The sequence below is a fragment of the Drosophila ficusphila genome, unplaced genomic scaffold, assembly GCF_018152265.1.
Source record: "Drosophila ficusphila isolate 14025-0441.05 unplaced genomic scaffold, ASM1815226v1 contig_470, whole genome shotgun sequence".
Classification (NCBI taxonomy): Eukaryota; Metazoa; Arthropoda; class Insecta; order Diptera; family Drosophilidae; genus Drosophila; species Drosophila ficusphila.
Window position 1 is genome coordinate 4,802,049 of NW_025064389.1, and position 22,841 is coordinate 4,824,889.

The window sequence follows — 22,841 nt, forward strand, 5'->3', positions numbered from 1 at the left end:
AATCACCTATTCCAGTAACAGAAGCCAAAGTCTTTATCTTCTTTACTTGAAGCTGATCTGCGAAGCGAGATGTTATTAGATGCAGCTGAGAGCCGGAGTCAAGAAGGGCTCGACATGGAACGAAAACTCCAGATCCATTTTTTATGAGAACGGTGGCAGTGGCAAGGAGCACAATGTCAGTACTGAAATCCTGAGCAATAAGAGCAGTGGATGAGGAAGGCACGGAAGATGGTTCAACGACAGTATTGGGTGCGACAGCGGCAAGAGCTTCTGGAAGCTGTGGTCCTGCCTGCGGAGAAGCTGAGGTTAAATTTCCCAAGTGAAGGAGGGTGTGGTGTTTAGCTCCGCATGCACGACAATTGCTGGAATTGCACTGCCTCAATTGATGCCCTATCTTAAGGCAGTTTATGCAAAGAGAGAGCCTCTTTACTTCTTGAAGCCGATTAGCAGGGGGCAGGGCTTTAAAATCTTGACAGTAATGAATGGAGTGACCAGAACTTTTCTATATTGGTCAGCTCAGTATGACTATGTAAGATAGTAGTAAGCATGAGTAAAAATCTGGCCAATTCGCATAACCTCCAGCGAATTTCTGATGTTCAAAGGCGGAAAGAGATTGTCGCTGCTGATGGTCGAAATGACCGGGCGTATTACCATCAGCAAAGGTTGAATGCTGAAGCAATTGCGAGAAGCGCTTTGTGATCTCCGATCGAACCGTCGACTTAAGAATTACGACGACGTCATCAAATTTCTCATCCAAGTCATTTTCAATTTCCTCGAAATCTAATTCCTTGAGCTCGCTGAGAACCTTTTTAAATGCACCTTGAAGTTCCTCGTTAAGTTCCAAGCTCACATGAAGGCCAGAATCGTCAAAAGAATTCAACACCGAACTTGAAAGAGATAACATTAAACTCTCCACTTTATTAAATAGTGAATTTGCCTTGCGCTTCAGAATTGCCATTGCCGGTGACGCTTACCGAATTTTCTGTAGACATGTTTGGCAGCAACAACAACAACAAAAAGTGCAGCAGACTCGGTGGGCAAAATTCGGCTTAGCGGGAAGATGAGCGCACAGAGGAATATCGAAAACGTTTCGCTACTGGTCTATGTACCGCCTTATGTACAAATTATGTAGTTCGAGTGCCGGCTGGCTGTACGTCCGTGGCGGAGGGTCGGTTGACCGTGGTTGCAGCTAATAATACTAGCCGCAGTGTATGAGGTAGGTGGCCGGTTGGCCCGTGGCATCAACTGTAGAAATACGTCGATTAGGGTGAAAACTGCCCTCTTTTTGCCCGCTGGCCTAGAGACTCAGACTGGGTACAAAATTAATAAATCAATAAGGGTGATGGCCGGAGTTTTAATTATTCAGCTTTAGCTCTTTATTCATTCAGATGGGTCAGATGGCCTTGTGAGAATTACCTCACAGTAGATACAATAGCAAGTAGCTAGGAATTTTATTTTCGACAAATTTTTCTATTTTTTGGGGGCGAAAAACTAAATTATTAGACCTCGAAAAATCGGTTTTTTTGAAAAAATAATCACTGTAACTGTAAAAATTTTTTTTCGTAAAATCCTTCGTTCACGAACTAGGTAACACTATATAATAACGTAGTTTTTATACCCTTGCAGAGCAAAAGGGTATTATAATTTCAGTCAGATGTTTGCAACGCAGTGAAGGAGGCACCTCAGACCCCATAAAGTATATATATTCTTGATCAGCATCACCATCTGAATCGAAATATGTATGTACGTCTGTCCGTCTGTCCGTCTGTCCGTCTGTCTGTCTGTCCGTCTGTCCGTCTGTCTGTTTCTCTTCAAACTAGTCTCTCAGTTTTAAAGCTATCTTGCTGAAACTTTCCCAAAAGGTGTGTAGTTATTGCACGCAGTATATAAGTCGGAACGAGCCAGATCGGCCGACTATATCGGATAGCTCCAATACGAAAGAATGAAATAAAAAATTCTCAGGCCGTTGTTCTTGATCAGATCGACTTGAATTCTTCCAGATGGCGTTTTCTAACTACTATTGAATTTCGGATTAAATTTTATCAAAATCGGATAACTCTATCGTATAGCTGCCATAGGAGAGATCAAAAAATATATATAGAATTAATGGAAATAAATTGATAACATCGTTGTTTTTTATCCCATGAGCATGATTTTTTGAATATCAAGTTTTTTTACAACTTTTATATAGAGAAAAAAGTTTCATAAAAATCGGACAACTATATCTTATAGCTGTCATAGGAATGATCGAAAAATCTATATAGAAATAACGGAAGTAAAATTATAACATCCTGGTTTTTCATCAGACAAGTATGATTTTTGAAATATAGAGTTTTCTTACGACTCTTAAAGTACGAATTAAATTTGATCAAAATCGGACAACTATATCATATAGCTCCCATATGATCTATAGTCGGAAATATGGAAAATGAATGGAAAAATCGTTATAGCTTCGATGTTGTTTAGCTTTTATGCATTTTGTTCGACACATTTGATGACTGCAAGGGTATATAAGCTTCGGCTTGCCGAAGATAGCTTCCTTTCTTGTTTTTTTTTTTTTTTAAGTTGAGGCGTTTCCTTGTTTGCCCTGCGCGGCAACACTGTTCTAATTGTCATTTCTAACTACTCTTGCACTCTTTCGCTTATCGCTTTCTGCTCTTTGCCCACGGCAAGCTTCAGTTAGTTCGAATTTGTACAAGTTATCTTGTAGTCGGTTGCTCGGTTGCTCCAGATCCGGCCGATGATGAGGTGGCACCGGTAGGGTGCTTGATGAGTAGTAGCGGTTCAAGATGGGTGAGAATTGGCGGCCGGGCTGCTGGTCCCAGGTGGCCGCTGATGGTGTGCCACCGATCTGGTGGTTGATGAAGTGTAAAATAAAGTTTATGTCGAGAGGGTGACTGCCCTCCTATATCCCTGGCCTTAAGCTCAGTGGGCGAATACAAATAATAAGACGGCGATAGCCGGAGTTAAGTTAACGGAGCTAAGTGCTCTTTATTCAAATGATTATAAAACAGAACTGTGGAACTTAGCAGTAGGGTGCTTAGTCGGCAGGCCGACCGCATGACAGTGGGAAATGCTGACGATCACAAAATGAGCATAATTCACCATACCGGGAACCAATGGGATCCAGGCACGGCCCCCAAAGGCGGGTATGCTGAGTCGGCATCTAGAAGGACTAGGGTGTCCCACGAATCACCCAAGATTTCTACCGACTGTTTGTTACCCCTCAGAAGTGTTAACTACTCCTCCCTTAGGAGTAAGACCGTCCTCGGTCGTCTTGAATGATTCGGCAACCTGTTGCATTTCCCATGCATCTCGTCTTCTCCTTTACACGAGATGGAGCAGGATGAAAGTGCTGATCAAAAAGCTTACTCCCACGCCGACAGCGATCCAGATGTCCGTTGATCCAGCCGAGTTTACTTCGTTTTTGAGGGTTTGGATCGTTTCCAGGTTTTGGTTGTTCATCCTCTGAAGCATTGGCATACTAAGCACGTGGTTATGCCCGATAATGTTTAGCAGGGGGGAGGCCGCCACGCCCGCAGTCTTTCATATGCTTTCGCGCCGGTTCAAGTATTTTGTGCCGTTTAGGGTTAGGGCTAGTCGCTCAAATGTTATTAGATGCGTGCCATTTGTTTCTATATTGGGGCCGTCATCCGTGCTGACTATTGCCGGACACTCATTGACTATCATTATACCATCGTCTACCAGCGTTATGGGGCTTAGATGGCTGGCCTGCGTTTCGCAATGCGCCGTGACTCCTGCGTGTAGACATCGGGCGCAAGTGTCCTGGGTTGCCAGTTTGCAGAATGCTCCGTACATCGTCGACACGCAATCAGTGATCGCCAAGATTTCTTGGTTGCACTCAGCTACCACATTGTTCCGTAGTTGGAGAACAGTGTGTTGGTGAGAAACGGGAAAGACGGTAACCTTTTTACAGTTAAATTTTATCTTAGGGTATGCAATGAGCACGTGAATAATATTGTCGGACTAAAGGACTTTAATATCAGATGCCTCTATTCGGCTGATAACGGGAACCTCTGTGGGATGATCAACTAAAACGGACTTCAAATCTTCATGGTTAAAAATGGCAGGGTTTATGATATTTGATTTTGCAAGTGTGACCGTGAGCATCAGATTCTGTATCTCTGTAATTAGCATTCTATTTCTGGGCAAAAGAACTTCGTATAAATGTGGTGTGTCAACCAGGTCATACTTTTTTGCCTTAATGATTTCGTTGACAGCATCTGCTTTTGCGTTTCGGTGTTAATAACTACTTGTCTATTGTTTGATTCGATTAACCGAGACTCGGACATTTTTAACATTTCGAGGTCAGCGGCATCAGGTGTGCCCGCTACCACTTTTAACGCGGTGCCTAAAAAGTCTAGGCTTCTGGCAATTCGGTGGTGTACCTTTTTATTATTATTAGGGGGGGGGAAAAGGTTACCTCGACCCAACTGGATCTATTGTACCCCCTATCTGAGCTTAGAGCTCACCCATCAGCCCGGCTCCTTCGATAAGGTTAAGGAGCTTTATCGGGTCGATGCCTCCAGAGGTCCCAAGTGTAAGGAACCTGGACCCGAGGGTTCTGCACCTCAGGCTACTTAGTGCTGGGCAATCTGATATTATGTGTAGGGCGGTTTCATCCTCGCTATCACAGAATCTGCATGTTTTCCTGTTTGTAATCCCTATATTAAATAGGTGTCTCCTTAGTTTGCAGTGTCCGGTTAGTAAACCGGTCACTATCCTAAGTGAGTTCTTCCCTAGTAGTATAAGTTTCTTAAACCTCTTCATGTCATAATTGACGATGAGGGTTTTGGCTTGTCTTTGGCCTGTGGTGTCTGCCCAGCAGGCTTGCCTCATATGTACCTCTTCTGTTCTTAGGTAATCTTTGACTGTGTGTCTGCCTATGCCACAGTAAGGCTCGGGTCCTATAAGGGGTCTTTCCGCCCCTAGTTTTGCTAGCCTGTCGGCTAGTTCATTCCCGGATATGTCTTTGTGTCCTGGAATCCATCTTAATGACAGCCTGTTGTTGCTGCCCAGGAGGTTCAGCTTTGTTCTTACTTCTCGTACCAGCTTCGAGGTGATTCTATTGCTGCATAGTGCAGTAATAGCCGCTCGACTGTCCGAGAGGATCGCAATGTCCTTGTTTGTGTACCCACGCTTCATATTGAGCTCTGCACACCGTCCTATGGCGCAAACTTCAGCTTGGAATATGCTGGTGTATTGGCCTAAGGATTCATGGTATTTGATTCGTGGTCCTACCACTCCAAGGCCAGTGCCTTGGTGTGTTAAAGACCCGTCCGTATACCATGCTAAAGTGTGACTCGCCATGGAGTGTACTTCCTTCATGGTGGTCCATTCGTTCTTGTTGCTCAGATGAGCAGAGAAATTCTTTTCAAAGATGAATTCTACTGTCATTTCGTCCCTGGGGTGTGAGCTCAGGGGAAGTTCGACTAGTAGTTTTGATGCATCCCTAGAACTGAGGATGCGGTCACTGCCATTACTACAAGAAGTGATTCTTAGTAGGGTGGCCTTCCGCTGTAACTCCACTACGCAGTGTAGCGGAGTGAGTTCCATGAGAACTTCCAGTGCCGCAGTGGGGCAGGTTCTCATTGCTCCTGTCATACATATACATGCCAGTCTTTGCAGCCTCTGGAGCTGTTTCTGTGCGGTAACGAGCCTAGCTCGTTTACCCCAGGCTACTGCCCCATATGTGAGTATTGGCCTCACAATTATGAGGTATAACCATCTGATAATTTGGGGTGAGGTCCCCCAAGATTTCCCTGCAATTTTCCGACAGGTGAAGAGAGCCCTGAGGCACTTATCCACTGTCTTTTGCATATGGGTTGCAAACGTTAGCCTTCTGTCGAAGGTAACTCCGAGGTACTTGACTTCCCGGCTTATTGCTACGGGAGTACCTAGTAGTATGATTTGTCTCATCTTCTTTAGTTTGTACTTCTTTGTAAAAGGAACAATGACTGTTTTTGCGGGGTTGAGGTTAAGCCCAACTTCCCTGCACCAGTCGAGCGTTATCTTGAGTCCGAGTTGGACAATATCGCAAAGCGTTTCTTCAAATTTCCCTTTGGCTACTATTACTATGTCATCGGCATAGCCCTGACATTGTATTCCTCTGTCGGCGAGTTTCTTTAGTAGTTCATCTACTAGTAGGCTCCACAATAAAGGAGACAAGACTCCACCTTGCGGACATCCTCTGCTTGTGGCAACGATCATTGTGCTGTTGCCAATGGTCGCCATTGCCTGCCTGGAGCTTAACAAGGCTCCAATCCACCTTCTTGTTGTAGCATCTATATTCCTTCTGGCGAGGGCCGCTAAGACAGCATCATGCGACGCATTGTCAAAGGCTCCCTCTATATCCAGAAAGGCGCAGATTGCAACTTCTTTGTTGTCCACTACCCCTTCAAGGGTGTGACAAAGTTGGTACAGTGCAGTGTCTGTTGAACGACCTGCCCTGTATGCGTGCTGCGTGGGTTGCAGCGGACAGTCCTTAAGAACTGTGCTCCTAATATGGTAGTCTACCAGCTTTTCCAACGTTTTAAGGCAAAACGAAGTTAAGCTGATAGGTCTGAAGGACTTTGGGTTGGTGATGTCTTTCTTCCCTGCTTTGTGGATGAAGACCACCCTAGCTCTACGCCACGCATTTGGGATGTGTCCAATTGCTAGGCTACTTAGCATCAGTCTCCTTAAGAGGGTTAGGAGTAAATCCAGTCCCTGCTGCAGGAATGATGGAGAGATACCATCCAGACCAGGTGACTTGAATGGTTGGAAGGTCCCAATTGCCCATTTAAGTCTCTCTGGAGAGACTAGAGACTTGGCAATTGCCCAGTCCTCTACGCTTGGTCTGAGGTGTCTTGGAGTGGACGGTGCCTCCATTGGGTTGGACGTATCTTCCGCCAGGGGTGAGCTCCCGGGGAAGTGTGTTTTAAAGAGTAAAGCTAGTTTATCCCTGTCGTCGGAAGTGTAAGAATTATCACATTTCCTCAGGGCTAGGTTACTTTCTGGTGCAACTTTGGCCATGGCCTTGTGCAATCTTGCCCCTTCATGGGCAGTGCTGATTGCCTCACAGAAGTCTCTGTAGTTCTTCCGTTTGGCCTTCCTGATCTCTTTGTTATAGAGCGTCAGGCTTTGTTTATAATGTCTCCAGTTATCCTCGCTCGTTTTTGCTCTGTTGAAGAGCCGGCGGGTGGAGATTCTGAGCCGTTCCAGGTTGTCATTCCACCATGGGGCGTCTCTATCTGCTTTCCGTCTGCCAAGAGGGCAACTGTCCTCAAAAGCATTGGTTATCTTCTTGCAGAGGTTATCCACTGCCTGATCCAATTCTAAGGAATGTCTGGGTATACCTGACGGTTCGTTAGAGAGATTAAGCTCAAGAGAGGACTTGAACCAATCCCAGTTTGTTTTCTTGGGATTCCTTTTGGGGGCGTCCCTAGCGGTGTTGAAGTCTACTTCAAATCTAATGATTCGGTGATCCGACATTGATTCCTCTGGCGACACATGCCAGTTCTTAATAAGTGGTCCTAGAGACCTGCTCATCAGAGTTATGTCTAGGACCTCCTCTCTACTCTAGTAATGAATGTCGGTGTGGACCCGACATTAGCGATTTCTAGGTTACTATTTACAATAAACTCTATTAGCTGCTCACCTCTGTTGTTGACGTCGGTGCTTCCCCATATCACGTGATGTGCATTGGCGTCACATCCTATGATTAGGGGTAACTTCTTCCTTCTGCAGCATTCCACGAGTCCGATGATTTCCGGTGGTGGGCATGCTGCATCCCCAGCGAAATAAGCCGATGCTATGGCGATCGCTGGTAACTTTCCTGTGCCGCTCAGCGTTACTGCGACACAGTCACTGGTTAGGAACTCTGAAAAGATATTATAGTTGATATCTTTTCTTATTAATATGCATGCTCTTGGGTGTGCACCCCGTTGGTCGCATATTACCTTTGGTTCCTTGGTGTACAGACCTTTAATGCCCTGATTGCACCAAGGCTCCTGAATGAGAGCTAGCCCGAGATGTTGGGAGGTGAACAACCTGGCCAGGACGGCGGATGCTGCCTTGGCCCGGTGTAAGTTCACCTGGGCTAGCTACGTGCTGCGATGTGCAGCCATTACTGGAGCGGGTGCTCCATGTTTTGTGAAGGGGGCGGGCATTCCCCTTCACTGCCTTCGGTCAGGGTGACGTCGGCCTCCTTCTCGTCGATATCTTCTCGGAGGGGCTCTTGTGCCACCTCCTGAGAGTGTGAGAGAAGTTCGTCCTCACTCTCCACGTCCATATCGGCGATAGCTTCCTCCTTTGCACCCAATGGCTCTTGTGGCTTTCCGAGGGATTCCTCGGCCTCCACTTTGCCGTCTTTGGGGCCGGGGGGCGCTGCTTCTGTTGCCGCCGTCTTCGCCGCCTTCCTGAGACCACTCACCGAAACGGTCCCGAATCTAAAGTTCAGCTGGTGCCCTTTAGAGACGATCTCATCTCGGGTGAGTTGGTCTATCCCAATAACGAGGAGTGCCCCGCCTCCGTCGTTCCTTCGGGAGATCACCTTCCAGGAATCGACCTCCATTCTGTTCTGGCGTCCCAGCATCATCAGAAGCTCCTCATCGCTTCTTTCTGCGCTTCTAGGGCAGAAGACTGTGACATTGTATGCCGCAGAAATGTCTTCCCCTACCCTAGTGTCAAGGGGCACGCCCTTCCAAGTCCTTAGCTGAGGCGTCACAGTCCTCAGCCAGTCCGCTGAATCCTGGTCCAAGCAGTCTATCAGGAGGTATCCGACCCTAAAGTGGATACCTCTGAAGGTGACTGCTGAGTCCCATTCAGACGTGACTACATCGTCCATTATGGCCTCCTCCAGCTCGGCAAGCTCTTCGTTGCTCAGGTAGACCTGCGGGTAGTCCTCAGGTAGTACCGCAACTCTGACTCTCTTGGCGGCCTCCGCGTAGGAGGTGCCCGTGAGAGGAGCCGTGGAAGTGGAGGGTGGCTGCTTCTCACCCTTGTCACCCGCCTTCGACACGCTGGGTGTGCCAGCAGATGCCTTAGGGGGGGTCTCCTCGTCGCCGCCGCCTTCGATGTGGTTGGCTCATCAGGCCTTGGTGGACGGGGGTGGGGTGCCGCTGCCTCTTTGATGCCCTCTGACTTGGCCCTCTTCGGGGTGTCCAGCGGAGGGGTGAGGGTGCTATTTGCCCGCTTGCTGGCAAGGGCAACGTTTTGTGCCACTGGTCGTGGCTCCTTCGCCTTCTTCAGAGCTTCAACAGGTGTCATGCCCTGTTGAAGGTACCTGAGGTACCATTTGACCTTGGACCCCGATAGGCCATTCCTGTAGGGGTCGCCAAGGCCTCCTGGTTGCCCTCTGGCTGGAAGGACATCTGCCTTATTGGCGGGCTTGATCTTCGGTACAGCCGCGGGGGGGTGGGCAAGCCGGCCGGGATGGTCCTGCCGGTAGCCCACGTTCCCGAACTGGAACAGTCGATCTTTGTGGGGGTTGTCCCACATTCTGCGTCCGCGACGCACTCCTGATGGAAGCTGCGCTCCTGGGTGGGGCTGGTCCCACCTGGGGTCGCACTCCGTCAAGGAGTCTTTCTTCAAGGAGCCTTGCGGCACTTGAGGCAGGGATATCCTGCGGTAATTTATTGGTATTAATCTTCTTCATGATCAAATCCCACGAGTTGCGGAGAATGTATGGTCCGCCCGGGCAGAGATCCGCCATACCCGGGTAAGGCGCAGTTAGGACAGGCGGTCGCCACTTGCCTGAACCCTCCGTGAGAGACTGGGCTATTTGTTAACCCGGGCCCCCAGCCAGGCTGACTATCGGCACGGGTCGGATGACACCTTAGTCCGGCCCGGAGTGAGATTGTGTGGGGAGGGAAGTTGATAGGTAGTCGTGAGGGAAGAGGAGTGTGTGAGGCTATACTTTCGAAGACGGCCAAACAAACGTCTCATCAGTACACCGACTCCGGTGTACCCGCTGTTTGTCCGGGGTTGCTTATTAGCTTACGCCTATTCGCAACTAACCTTATAGAAGGCCGTTCGCTATCCGCAACCTGCGACCCGCCTGGCGGCCCCAGCTAAGCCCCCTCTTGAACATCCCACTAGTTCTCGAGGACCAAGGTGCTGTACCTTTAGTACGGATAATATATTTCTAATATGATCAGTATTAACATCTAACAATTTTCGCATGTGCGATTATGGGAAGCGGACAATCTAGCTGTTTCGTCTATCATAATTGAAAACTCTGTCAAATTGCTCGAATGCCTAAAGTAATTCCTATGTTCCCACACCAATGCAGTTCCGTCGGTTATGGGGATGTACCGGAGTGTAGTCTGTCACTCTAGCGTTAACTACTGCTAATATTGTTAATATGATTCCCGCGATCCTGTAAGCAAATGACAGGTTAAATCTTTTGGCTATTTTCTAAGTGTGTGTTTGTGTTGGGTGTGTTAAGTGCATGTAAATTGGAGAAAAAGGTTTTTTAAGGTTGTCCTTGTGGACTACCCTCCCTCCAATGAGGACCGCTGTCCCCAGGTCCGCTTCTACGCGTTTTTCCGTGTATAACGGAGTTAACTTATTGCCTAGTCTTATATTGTTCTTTAAGTAGACTCTTTCTCCTACCTCAAATATTCTATTTTGTCTTGATGGGTTACACCTGTCAAGATTATCCCTCTGTGCTTTTTCAATATTAATTTTTATTGCTTCCTTAACTTTTTCGGAAGCAGAGTGGATTACATCAATGGGTTTTTGGTTAATGACCGAATGTAATGTTTTATTATATTCAACGGTCGCCCGCATAACTAGCTCCACTGTATTATTAATTTGTTTATCCATTTTGATGCACCTCGTTATTTCTGTTAGGGTGCTGTGGAGGCGTTCGATTTGTCCGTTTGAACTACTGTGCAGCGGGGGTGAATTTACAACATCTATGCCATACTGATTCTTGAGTAACGATGTGATCGTTTCAGAGCTGAAAGACGCTTCGTTATCACAGTATATTGTCTTTATATTTGGGAATAAGTTTATTAACTGGAGGATAGGGATTTTCACGTCTACTATTGCCCTAGACACTATTGGTTGTACAACCGCAAATTTGGAGAATTTGTCGATGGCCGTTAAAAATAGTTTTTTATCGGTGGAAAAAATATCTCAGGTTTTGCAAGAGGCAGGTTTCGAATTGGCAAAGTGGTTTTCGAACTGCCCAGAGATCTCCGCATCTGACAGCGCTATCATGCCATTATTGGCTGACTCAGATGTGACTAAAACCCTTGAGTGGTTTGGTTACCTGGTAAAGATTACTTCCAATTCCGGTTGGATGACTCTTTCCAGTATCTTCGTCCGAAAAAACGAAAAATACTCTCCGTGACTGCACTTTTCGATCCACTGGGCCTGTTGTGTCCTTTGGTCACGAAGGCAAAGATGCTTCTACAGGAGCTGTGGCTTCGAAAATTAGATTGGGACGAGTCGCTACCGATGCAGCTACAAACGTCGTGGGAAGCCTTCAAAGCAACTCTGCTGCAACTGCCCAAAGTCAAGGTATCGCGATTCGTTCATACAGATCCGCAAGTCCCGATTGAAATACACGGTTTCGCTGACGGTTCCATGCGAGCATATGGAGCGTGCATCTACGTTCGCACTCAAACTGCTGAAGGTTTAAAAGTGTCATTACTGACTGCCAAATCCAAAGTAGCTCCCCTCAAGACGAAAACTTTGCCTCGCCTTGAGCTGTGTGCAGCTCACCTTCTAGCAGATCTTCTTAATCGTGTAAGGCCATTACTAAATTGCCCTATCAAAAAGGTGGTCCTATGGACCGACTCTCAGATCACTCTGCATTGGATCAAAACTCATCCTTCGTCGTTGTCCGTTTTCGTCTCAAACCGAGTAGCTGAGATCCAAGAGTGGTCGGAGAATGCAATTTGGCGACACGTTCCCACGAAAGTTAACCCAGCGGATATAGTGTCTCGAGGATGTGACGTTGAAGATCTTTTAACGTCCATTTGGTTCGCTGGGCCGTCATTTTTACTCGACACAGAAAGTAGTTGACCTGTAAATCAGCATTTCGAACCCCCTTCAGAAGTTGTGTCGAGTGAGTTACGCAAGTCGGCGTTAACTCTTGTTGTCACACCAGAACCCAACTACTTGCTTCAGAAAATAGAGTCCTTTTCGTCGCACCTGAAGCTGCTGAGAGTTTTCGTGTGGGTTCTCCGATTTATTCGGAGGTGTAAGAAAGTTTTACAGCCTTTCGAAAAAAGCATTACGCCAAGAGAATTGAATTTTGCGTTCGAGAAAATTGTAGAAGTCATCCAATCTCACGAATTCAGTGACGACATAGGCAAAATTCGGAAAAAGAAACCGGTATCAACGCAGATTCAAAAGCTGAATCCCTTTGTGCAGGAAAAGAAATCAGATTGGTGCTCTTCGACATTATTGCGCGTTGGTGGTCGGTTATTGAATGCTCCTATCCCGTACGAAGCCAAGTTTCCGTTGTTGCTAACAAAAAGCTCACAGTTTGTTAAAACCTACGTGTCGTATCTGCACGTTACAAATTGCCACGCTGGTCCTCAAGCTCTTGTGAGTCTCCTGCGAGAGAAAGTCTGGTTGGTCAATGCTCAAGACGTATGTCGCCGAACAGTTCGTTCGTGCATGCGCTGCTTTCGATGCAAGCCGCAGCTCTTGACGCAAATTATGGGGAACTTGCCATCAGACAGACTCCGAGCTCTCCGCCCTTTCAATATCTGTGGCGTCGATTTTTGTGGACCACTTAGCACAACTTATCGCATCCGTGGTAAACCACCGTACAAGTCATATGTGGCCTTGTTTGTGTGTTTTGCGTCCAAAGCGGTCCACTTAGAGTTACTGTCTGACCACTGATGCATTTCTATTGGCTTTCCAAAGGTTCGTGAGTCGTCGCGGGATTCCGGAGAAGGTGTGGTGCGACAACGCGACGAACTTCGTCGGCGCGGATCGGCATCTGAGAGAGTTCCGGGCCCGTCTGGAGGAGCAGGGGGGCGGTATCGAAGCATTCGCGTCAAAAAAGGATGCGAGTTTGCGTTCATACCGCCCAGAGCACCTCACTTCGGCGGTCTATGGGAAGCAGGTGTGAAGTCTGCAAAGCACCTGTTCCTTCGGACGGTCGGTCACGACCTCTTGACCGCGGAGGAGCTCGGAACTCTCCTCGCCAGCGTGGAGGCGGTGCTGAACTCAAGGCCCATCGGAGCGCTAAGCAGCGACCTCAGCGACGGCGAAGCCCTAACATCCGGACATCTCCTGATCGGCGGCCCGCTGGTCGCTCCATCACCGTCGGCACTCCCGGACCAGATCAGCCCGACCTGCTTGCGAAGATGGCTCTTCTTCCAGCGTTGTCCTGAAGGACGTCGTCCCTTCAGAGTTGGCGGTGTTTGAAGATTTCTCTCTGATGTTCATGTAAAGCGGGAATCGGGGCGTAAATAAAGCTTTCTCGCTCAGGCGAATTCGGCCGCCGATCTCCCGCTCATTACTTTATGTTAGCATAAGAGAATTTTATGAAATTAAAGTGTTAGTTGAAAATTGAACTCCCTGTCGTACGCACTGCGTAACTTTCGCCTCGATCTCGTTTCGTCTTCGACTTAAATAAAACCAATCGCAAAGAATTAACCACTGCAATCGCAAGTTTTCGTTTCTCGGCAATAAAAACGCTTATTGTTTTTTCATGGTGACCTCGACGTGATCAGCAGTTGGTTTTTTCTCTTTTTTTCGCATTTTTTTTGGTGTGTAACAAACAACCAAAAACCAAAAACAATTCTCCGCGTCGGCTTAAATAAAGTGCAAAAGTGCCAATAAATAATTATTTGTCGTCGTTGGACTTGTTGCTGCCTTTTCGTCGCTGCCGCTGGAGAAGACTGTTGTTGCTGCCAAGAAGCCCTTTTGTTGCCGCTGGATTTGTTTGATTGCTGCCAAAGGCCTTTTCGTCGTCGCCGCTGGAACTGATTACGCAATTTGCACACCCTACGTCGAGGCAATGGATCCGAAAAGGGAAGTCGCTGATCAGACCGAATCGGCCAGCCAGGTATAGAGTGTAAAAAGTTGAAAGTTAATTTGTGGCGCTTTGTTAAAATTGTGTTCGGCCAATCTTTCAACTTTTTGCATTCGTGTAAAATCGGTAGATAGTGAGCATTCTAACCAAAAAATTTGATTTCGCATGCACTAACAATTTTAATTCGAATATTAATTATACATTCATAAATATATATATTATATTGCTTATATTTTATATTTTATATTGCTATAAATATTGAATTAAGTGAATCGCTTTGGACCTATAAAATTAAATTCGTCGTTGACCCAATAAGTGCAAATTAATTCCACCAATTTCGTCGTAGTGAGCACCAATTTAGGGTTAAAAATTAAGGCCGAAAATAAAGTGATTTTAATAGTGCATCCAGTGAACTATTGTGCAAAGAAAATTGCGGAAAAAACCTGTGCGCGCATTTTTCATTACCAAATTTGCCGCGCTTTTCCGCCATTTTCCCAAGCCTTAGTGCCATTTCCCGCGCTTCTGCATCCCGCTTATATACTCGTTGCCCTTATATATCGGTCAGTGCATCATTATCCGCTAGTCGGCATTTCCAAAGAGTGAGCCGCCAGCTAAATACATACATTCACACACACGCACTCTCACCCACAAGCGCTGCCAGTGTTTTTTGATCTCGCTTTCGCGCTTTTCGTTTTCGGTCGCTGGACTCTTGCAAGCGTTTTTGGTGTTATCGCTGTGTTTTCGGTGTTTGCGCTGAGCGTGTGCTCCTCTACAATTTGTGCGTGGGGTTTATTAGTTCCGTACGGAATTAATAAATTAATTAATATTATTCTAAACGACTTCGTTAATTTATTCGACCAATCCCCTACAGTGTAGACGTTCGGCATATACCACTCGTTTGTTTTTTTTTTTATTTTTGTTTAAATAATAAAAACTAAATTAAAATTTTTTATTTTGATTTTTGTTGTTTGAATAAAAATTAATTCCCAGCCTTTCGATTTCAAACCAAATTTAATCAAATAATAAATCACAATGAGCAACAAAGAAATCGAAGCGCTTAAAAATAAACGAGACGGAATTATGCGAAGTATATCCCGAACTCAACAATATTTGGAAGAGGGTAGATTATCTTTGAATCCAGTCGAATTAGAATGTCGTTTGGAAATATTAAGTTCGCACATTGAAAATGCTTCGACAATTCAGAATCAAATCGAAGCGAGACCCCCAGAGGATTTGTTTCGGGAAGAATTGGAAGAGACCGCAGTATTGGCCAAGTCTCTGCTAATTTCTCTAATAAATAAAAGCAGGCGTACGAGCGTCGATGAATCCGCTCCACCGGCAAGGCGCACTCCCAAATGCCGCCTGCCGAGCGTGTCTCTTCCAACATTTAGCGGAAAGCACTCCGAGTTTAAAAAAAAAATGTAACCATTTGATATCGTGTCTAGCTGGAGACGCTTTAGGCACAGTCAGGGCATTTCAAGTCACCGCGGCGAACTATCCCAAGGCCCTGGCTAGCCTGAAGCGGGTGTACGATAATGATTGTTTGATTTTCTTCGACAATATATCGACACTTTTTAATCTGCCAAAAATGTTCCAGCCATCAGCTACAGCCTTGAGGAACCTGATCGACACAGTCAGAGCTCTATACGATTCGTTGCTGTCCATTGGGGATGACAATCGTATAACGAATGCCATCCTCATTCATCTAATCATGAGCAAAGTCGATGCAGGGACAAAAAGAAAGTGGGAAGAACAGTTGGACTATACTTCGCTTCCGCTTTGGAGCGAATGTGAGTCGGCTCTGGACAGGCGATACCAACACATGGTCGCCGAAGAGGCTTCCAAGCCGAAAAATGTTCAACCAGGCCAGACTTTTCCGAAGAAGAGTGGAAATAAAAGTTTTTCATTGATCGCTGCCAGGGACGTCTCTTCTTTATGTGTGTTTTGCACATCAGCAGAGCATCAAGTAGGAAACTGCGCTTCTTTCGCAGCTCTAACAGTGCAGCAGAGGTTCGATTTTGCCAAGAAAGAGCCCTTATGCATTAACTGCCTTCGCAAGGGTCACACGGTCAAGAAATGCAAATCGAACAGGTGCAGGGTGTGCAAATCTTCACACCACACTTTGCTGCACATATACTCGCCTAAGACAAATCTCGCGTTCCCGCCTCCTCCTCAGCCCACGCTCATGCAAGAGACTCCATCCACTTCACATGTTTTGCATGCGACTGCTTCGGATAGAGTCATTCTTGCCACAGCTATCGTGAGCGTATTATCGAAAAGTGGCGAATTTGTTGTGGCTCGAGCGTTGCTTGACTCTGGTTCACAAATAAATTTTGTGACCGACGAGCTCGCTCAGAGACTACAAATTAAAAGAGAGGATGTGTGCATGAGCTTGCGGGGCATTGGTCAAACTAATGCCCAAGCAACAAAGAAGATACATACAATAGTGAAGTCGCGAGTAGGGAGCAGCCAGTTGTCGTCCGATTTTTATATCTTAAAGAATATTTCTGGTTATCATCCGGATCAAGCGGTGAACACCAGCGGGTGGAGGGTGCCTGAAAATATTAATTTGGCAGATCCATTCTTCTCCAAGCCCCAAAAAAACAGACATGCTTATCGGCGCAGATTCATTTTTTGAAATTCTGTCAGTCGGCCAGATAAAGCAGGGGCCTGAACTTCCCATCTTACAAAAAACTGTTCTCGGCTGGATAGTGTCAGGGAGATGTACCTCGGAAACCAAAATTAAGGCAGAAAATTCGGTACATCTCAGCTGCCAGGAAGAAGCGTTGGAGTCAATCCACACAACCCTGCAGAAATTTTGGTCTGTGGAGGACTTGCCGCCTAAGGCTAAAGTCCATACTCCTGAGCAGCAACTTTGTAAACAACACTTTGAGAAGAATACTCAAAGACTGTCGTCCGGGAGATTTTCGGTTCGTCTGCCGTTCAAATCTGACCCGAATTCTCTTGGTTCTTCGTATGAAGTTGCGAAACGTAGATTTTTGTCGCTGGAAAGGAGATTGTCCAAAGATCCTTCCTTAAAAAAAATATATCTGGATTTCATGGAGGAATATGCGTCAATGGGCCATATGTCTTCTACTGATAATAGAATTTCAGATGGTCCACACTATTTCATTCCGCACCAATGCGTGCTGCGGCCTCAAAGCACCTCAACCAAGTTGAGAGTGGTGTTCGATGCCTCAAGCCGCACATCGACGCAGGTTGCGTTGAATGATATCTTGATGGTAGGCCCCACTATTCAAGAGGAGCTGTATTCGACGCTACTTCGGTTCAGAATGCACAGGTTCGCCCTTGCAGCGGACATTAAAAAGATGTATCGCCAAGTGATGGTGGACGAAGCTGACCGAAACTATCAGCTCATAGTGTGGAGACGAGATCCTTCTGAGTCTCTGAAGATCTTTAGATTAAATACCGTGGCATACGGAACATCGCCAGCACCCTTCATGGCAATCCGGTGTTTAATGCGGCTTGGAGAGATGACGCAAGCTAAGTATCCAAATGCCGCAAAGGTCATTCAGAATGATTTTTATGTTGACGATTTGTTGACAGGCGCCGGATGCGTTGAGAACCTGCAAAACCTTCGTGAGGAAGTTTCTCAGGTTTTGCAAGAGGCAGGTTTCGAATTGGCAAAGTGGTTTTCGAACTGCCCAGAGATCTCCGCATCTGACAGCGCTATCATGCCATTATTGGCTGACTCAGATGTGACTAAAACCCTTGGAGTGGTTTGGTTACCTGGTAAAGATTACTTCCAATTCCGGTTGGATGACTCTTTCCAGGATCTTCGTCCGACAAAACGAAACATACTCTCCGTGACTGCACTTTTCGATCCACTGGGCCTGTTGTGTCCTTTGGTCACGAAGGCAAAGATGCTTCTACAGGAGCTGTGGCTTCGAAAATTAGATTGGGACGAGTCGCTACCGATGCAGCTACAAACGTCGTGGGAAGCCTTCAAAGCAACTCTGCTGCAACTGCCCAAAGTCAAGGTATCGCGATTCGTTCATACAGATCCGCAAGTCCCGATTGAAATACACGGTTTCGCTGACGGTTCCATGCGAGCATATGGAGCGTGCATCTACGTTCGCACTCAAACTGCTGAAGGTTTAAAAGTGTCATTACTGACTGCCAAATCCAAAGTAGCTCCCCTCAAGACGAAAACTTTGCCTCGCCTTGAGCTGTGTGCAGCTCACCTTCTAGCAGATCTTCTTAATCGTGTAAGGCCATTACTAAATTGCCCTATCAAAAGGTGGTCCTATGGACCGACTCTCAGATCACTCTGCATTGGATCAAAACTCATCCTTCGTCGTTGTCCGTTTTCGTCTCAAACCGAGTAGCTGAGATCCAAGAGTGGTCGGAGAATGCAATTTGGCGACACGTTCCCACGAAAGTTAACCCAGCGGATATAGTGTCTCGAGGATGTGACGTTGAAGATCTTTTAACGTCCATTTGGTTCGCTGGGCCGTCATTTTTACTCGACACAGAAAGTAGTTGACCTGTAAATCAGCATTTCGAACCCCCTTCAGAAGTTGTGTCGAGTGAGTTACGCAAGTCGGCGTTAACTCTTGTTGTCACACCAGAACCCAACTACTTGCTTCAGAAAATAGAGTCCTTTTCGTCGCACCTGAAGCTGCTGAGAGTTTTCGTGTGGGTTCTCCGATTTATTCGGAGGTGTAAGAAAGTTTTACAGCCTTTCGAAAAAAGCATTACGCCAAGAGAATTGAATTTTGCGTTCGAGAAAATTGTAGAAGTCATCCAATCTCACGAATTCAGTGACGACATAGGCAAAATTCGGAAAAAGAAACCGGTATCAACGCAGATTCAAAAGCTGAATCCCTTTGTGCAGGAAAAGAAATCAGATTGGTGCTCTTCGACATTATTGCGCGTTGGTGGTCGGTTATTGAATGCTCCTATCCCGTACGAAGCCAAGATTCCGTTGTTGCTAACAAAAAGCTCACAGTTTGTTAAAACCTACGTGTCGTATCTGCACGTTACAAATTGCCACGCTGGTCCTCAAGCTCTTGTGAGTCTCCTGCGAGAGAAAGTCTGGTTGGTCAATGCTCAAGACGTATGTCGCCGAACAGTTCGTTCGTGCATGCGCTGCTTTCGATGCAAGCCGCAGCTCTTGACGCAAATTATGGGGAACTTGCCATCAGACAGACTCCGAGCTCTCCGCCCTTTCAATATCTGTGGCGTCGATTTTTGTGGACCACTTAGCACAACTTATCGCATCCGTGGTAAACCACCGTACAAGTCATATGTGGCCTTGTTTGTGTGTTTTGCGTCCAAAGCGGTCCACTTAGAGTTAGTGTCTGACCTTACCACTGATGCATTTCTATTGGCTTTCCAAAGGTTCGTGAGTCGTCGCGGGATTCCGGAGAAGGTGTGGTGCGACAACGCGACGAACTTCGTCGGCGCGGATCGGCATCTGAGAGAGTTCCGGGCCCGTCTGTAGGAGCAGGGGGGCGGTATCGAAGCATTCGCGTCAAAAAAAGGATGCGAGTTTGCGTTCATATCGCCCAGAGCACCTCACTTCGGCGGTCTATGGGAAGCAGGTGTGAAGTCTGCAAAGCACCTGTTCCTTCGGACGGTCGGTCACGACCTCTTGACCGCGGAGGAGCTCGGAACTCTCCTCGCCAGCGTGGAGGCGGTGCTGAACTCAAGGCCCAACGGAGCGCTAAGCAGCGACCCCAGCGACGGCGAAGCCCTAACATCCGGACATCTCCTGATCGGCGGCCCGCTGGTCGCTCCATCACCGTCGGCACTCCCGGACCAGATCAGCCCGACCTGCTTGCGAAGATGGCTCTTCTTCCAGCGTTGTCCTGAAGGACGTCGTCCCTTCAGAGTTGGCGGTGTTTGGAGATTTCTCTCTGATGTTCATGTAAAGCGGGAATCGGGGCGTAAATAAAGCTTTCTCGCTCAGGCGAATTCGGCCGCCGATCTCCCGCTCATTACTTTATGTTAGCATAAGAGAATTTTATGAAATTAAAGTGTTAGTTGAAAATTGAACTCCCTGTCGTACGCACTGCGTAACTTTCGCCTCGATCTCGTTTCGTCTTCGACTTAAATAAAACCAATCGCAAAGAATTAACCACTGCAATCGCAAGTTTTCGTTTCTCGGCAATAAAAACGCTTATTGTTTTTTCATGGTGACCTCGACGTGATCAGCAGTTGGTTTTTTCTCTTTTTTTCGCATTTTTTTTGGTGTGTAACAAACAACCAAAAACCAAAAACAATTCTCCGCGTCGGCTTAAATAAAGTGCAAAAGTGCCAATAAATAATTATTTGTCGTCGTTGGACTTGTTGCTGCCTTTTCGTCGCTGCCGCTGGAGAAGACTGTTGTTGCTGCCAAGAAGCCCTTTTGTTGCCGCTGGATTTGTTTGATTGCTGCCAAAGGCCTTTTCGTCGTCGCCGCTGGAACTGATTACGCAATTTGCACACCCTACGTCGAGGCAATGGATCCGAAAAGGGAAGTCGCTGATCAGACCGAATCGGCCAGCCAGGTATAGAGTGTAAAAAGTTGAAAGTTAATTTGTGGCGTTTTGTTAAAATTGTGTTCGGCCAATCTTTCAACTTTTTGCATTCGTGTAAAATCGGTAGATAGTGAGCATTCTAACCAAAAAATTTGATTTCGCATGCACTAACAATTTTAATTCGAATATTAATTATACATTCATAAATATATATATTATATTGCTTATATTTTATATTTTATATTGCTATAAATATTGAATTAAGTGAATCGCTTTGGACCTATAAAATTAAATTCGTCGTTGACCCAATAAGTGCAAATTAATTCCACCAATTTCGTCGTAGTGAGCACCAATTTAGGGTTAAAAATTAAGGCCGAAAATAAAGTGATTTTAATAGTGCATCCAGTGAACTATTGTGCAAAGAAAATTGCGGAAAAAACCTGTGCGCGCATTTTTCATTACCAAATTTGCCGCGCTTTTCCGCCATTTTCCCAAGCCTTAGTGCCATTTCCCGCGCTTCTGCATCCCGCTTATATACTCGTTGCCCTTATATATCGGTCAGTGCATCAATATCCGCTAGTCGGCATTTCCAAAGAGTGAGCCGCCAGCTAAATACATACATTCACACACACGCACTCTCACCCACAAGCGCTGCCAGTGTTTTTTGATCTCGCTTTCGCGCTTTTCGTTTTCGGTCGCTGGACTCTTGCAAGCGTTTTTGGTGTTATCGCTGTGTTTTCGGTGTTTGCGCTGAGCGTGTGCTCCTCTACAATTTGTGCGTGGGGTTTATTAGTTCCGTACGGAATTAATAAATTAATTAATATTATTCTAAACGACTTCGTTAATTTATTCGACAAATCCCCTACAGTGTAGACGTTCGGCATATACCACTCGTTTGTTTTTTTTTTTATTTTTGTTTAAATAATAAAAACTAAATTAAAATTTTTTATTTTGATTTTTGTTGTTTGAATAAAAATTAATTCCCAGCCTTTCGATTTCAAACCAAATTTAATCAAATAATAAATCACAATGAGCAACAAAGAAATCGAAGCGCTTAAAAATAAACGAGACGGAATTATGCGAAGTATATCCCGAACTCAACAATATTTGGAAGAGGGTAGATTATCTTTGAATCCAGTCGAATTAGAATGTCGTTTGGAAATATTAAGTTCGCACATTGAAAATGCTTCGACAATTCAGAATCAAATCGAAGCGAGACCCCCAGAGGATTTGTTTCGGGAAGAATTGGAAGAGACCGCAGTATTGGCCAAGTCTCTGCTAATTTCTCTAATAAATAAAAGCAGGCGTACGAGCGTCGATGAATCCGCTCCACCGGCAAGGCGCACTCCCCAATGCCGCCTGCCGAGCGTGTCTCTTCCAACATTTAGCGGAAAGCACTCCGAGTTTAAAAAAAAAATGTAACCATTTGATATCGTGTCTAGCTGGAGACGCTTTAGGCACAGTCAGGGCATTTCAAGTCACCGCGGCGAACTATCCCAAGGCCCTGGCTAGCCTGAAGCGGGTGTACGATAATGATTGTTTGATTTTCTTCGACAATATATCGACACTTTTTAATCTGCCAAAAATGTCCCAGCCATCAGCTACAGCCTTGAGGAACCTGATCGACACAGTCAGAGCTCTATACGATTCGTTGCTGTCCTTTGGGGATGACAAACGTATAACGAATGCCATCCTCATTCATCTAATCATGAGCAAAGTCGATGCAGGGACAAAAAGAAAGTGGGAAGAACAGTTGGACTATACTTCGCTTCCGCTTTGGAGCGAATGTGAGTCGGCTCTGGACAGGCGATACCAACACATGGTCGCCGAAGAGGCTTCCAAGCCGAAAAATGTTCAGCCAGGCCAGACTTTTCCGAAGAAGAGTGGAAATAAAAGTTTTTCATTGATCGCTGCCAGGGACGTCTCTTCTTTATGTGTGTTTTGCACATCAGCAGAGCATCAAGTAGGAAACTGCGCTTCTTTCGCAGCTCTAACAGTGCAGCAGAGGTTCGATTTTGCCAAGAAAGAGCCCTTATGCATTAACTGCCTTCGCAAGGGTCACACGGTCAAGAAATGCAAATCGAACAGGTGCAGGGTGTGCAAATCTTCACACCACACTTTGCTGCACATATACTCGCCTAAGACAAATCTCGCGTTCCCGCCTCCTCCTCAGCCCACGCTCATGCAAGAGACTCCATCCACTTCACATGTTTTGCATGCGACTGCTTCGGATAGAGTTATTCTTGCCACAGCTATCGTGAGCGTATTATCGAAAAGTGGCGAATTTGTTGTGGCTCGAGCGTTGCTTGACTCTGGTTCACAAATAAATTTTGTGACCGACGAGCTCG

At 46.2% G+C, this 22,841-nt stretch overlaps 1 pseudogene; it reads right to left on the reverse strand.

The window, feature by feature from the left end:
* Nucleotides 1-22,841, reverse strand: part of LOC122320321 — a 43,953-nt pseudogene that overhangs the window by 5,032 nt on the left and 16,080 nt on the right.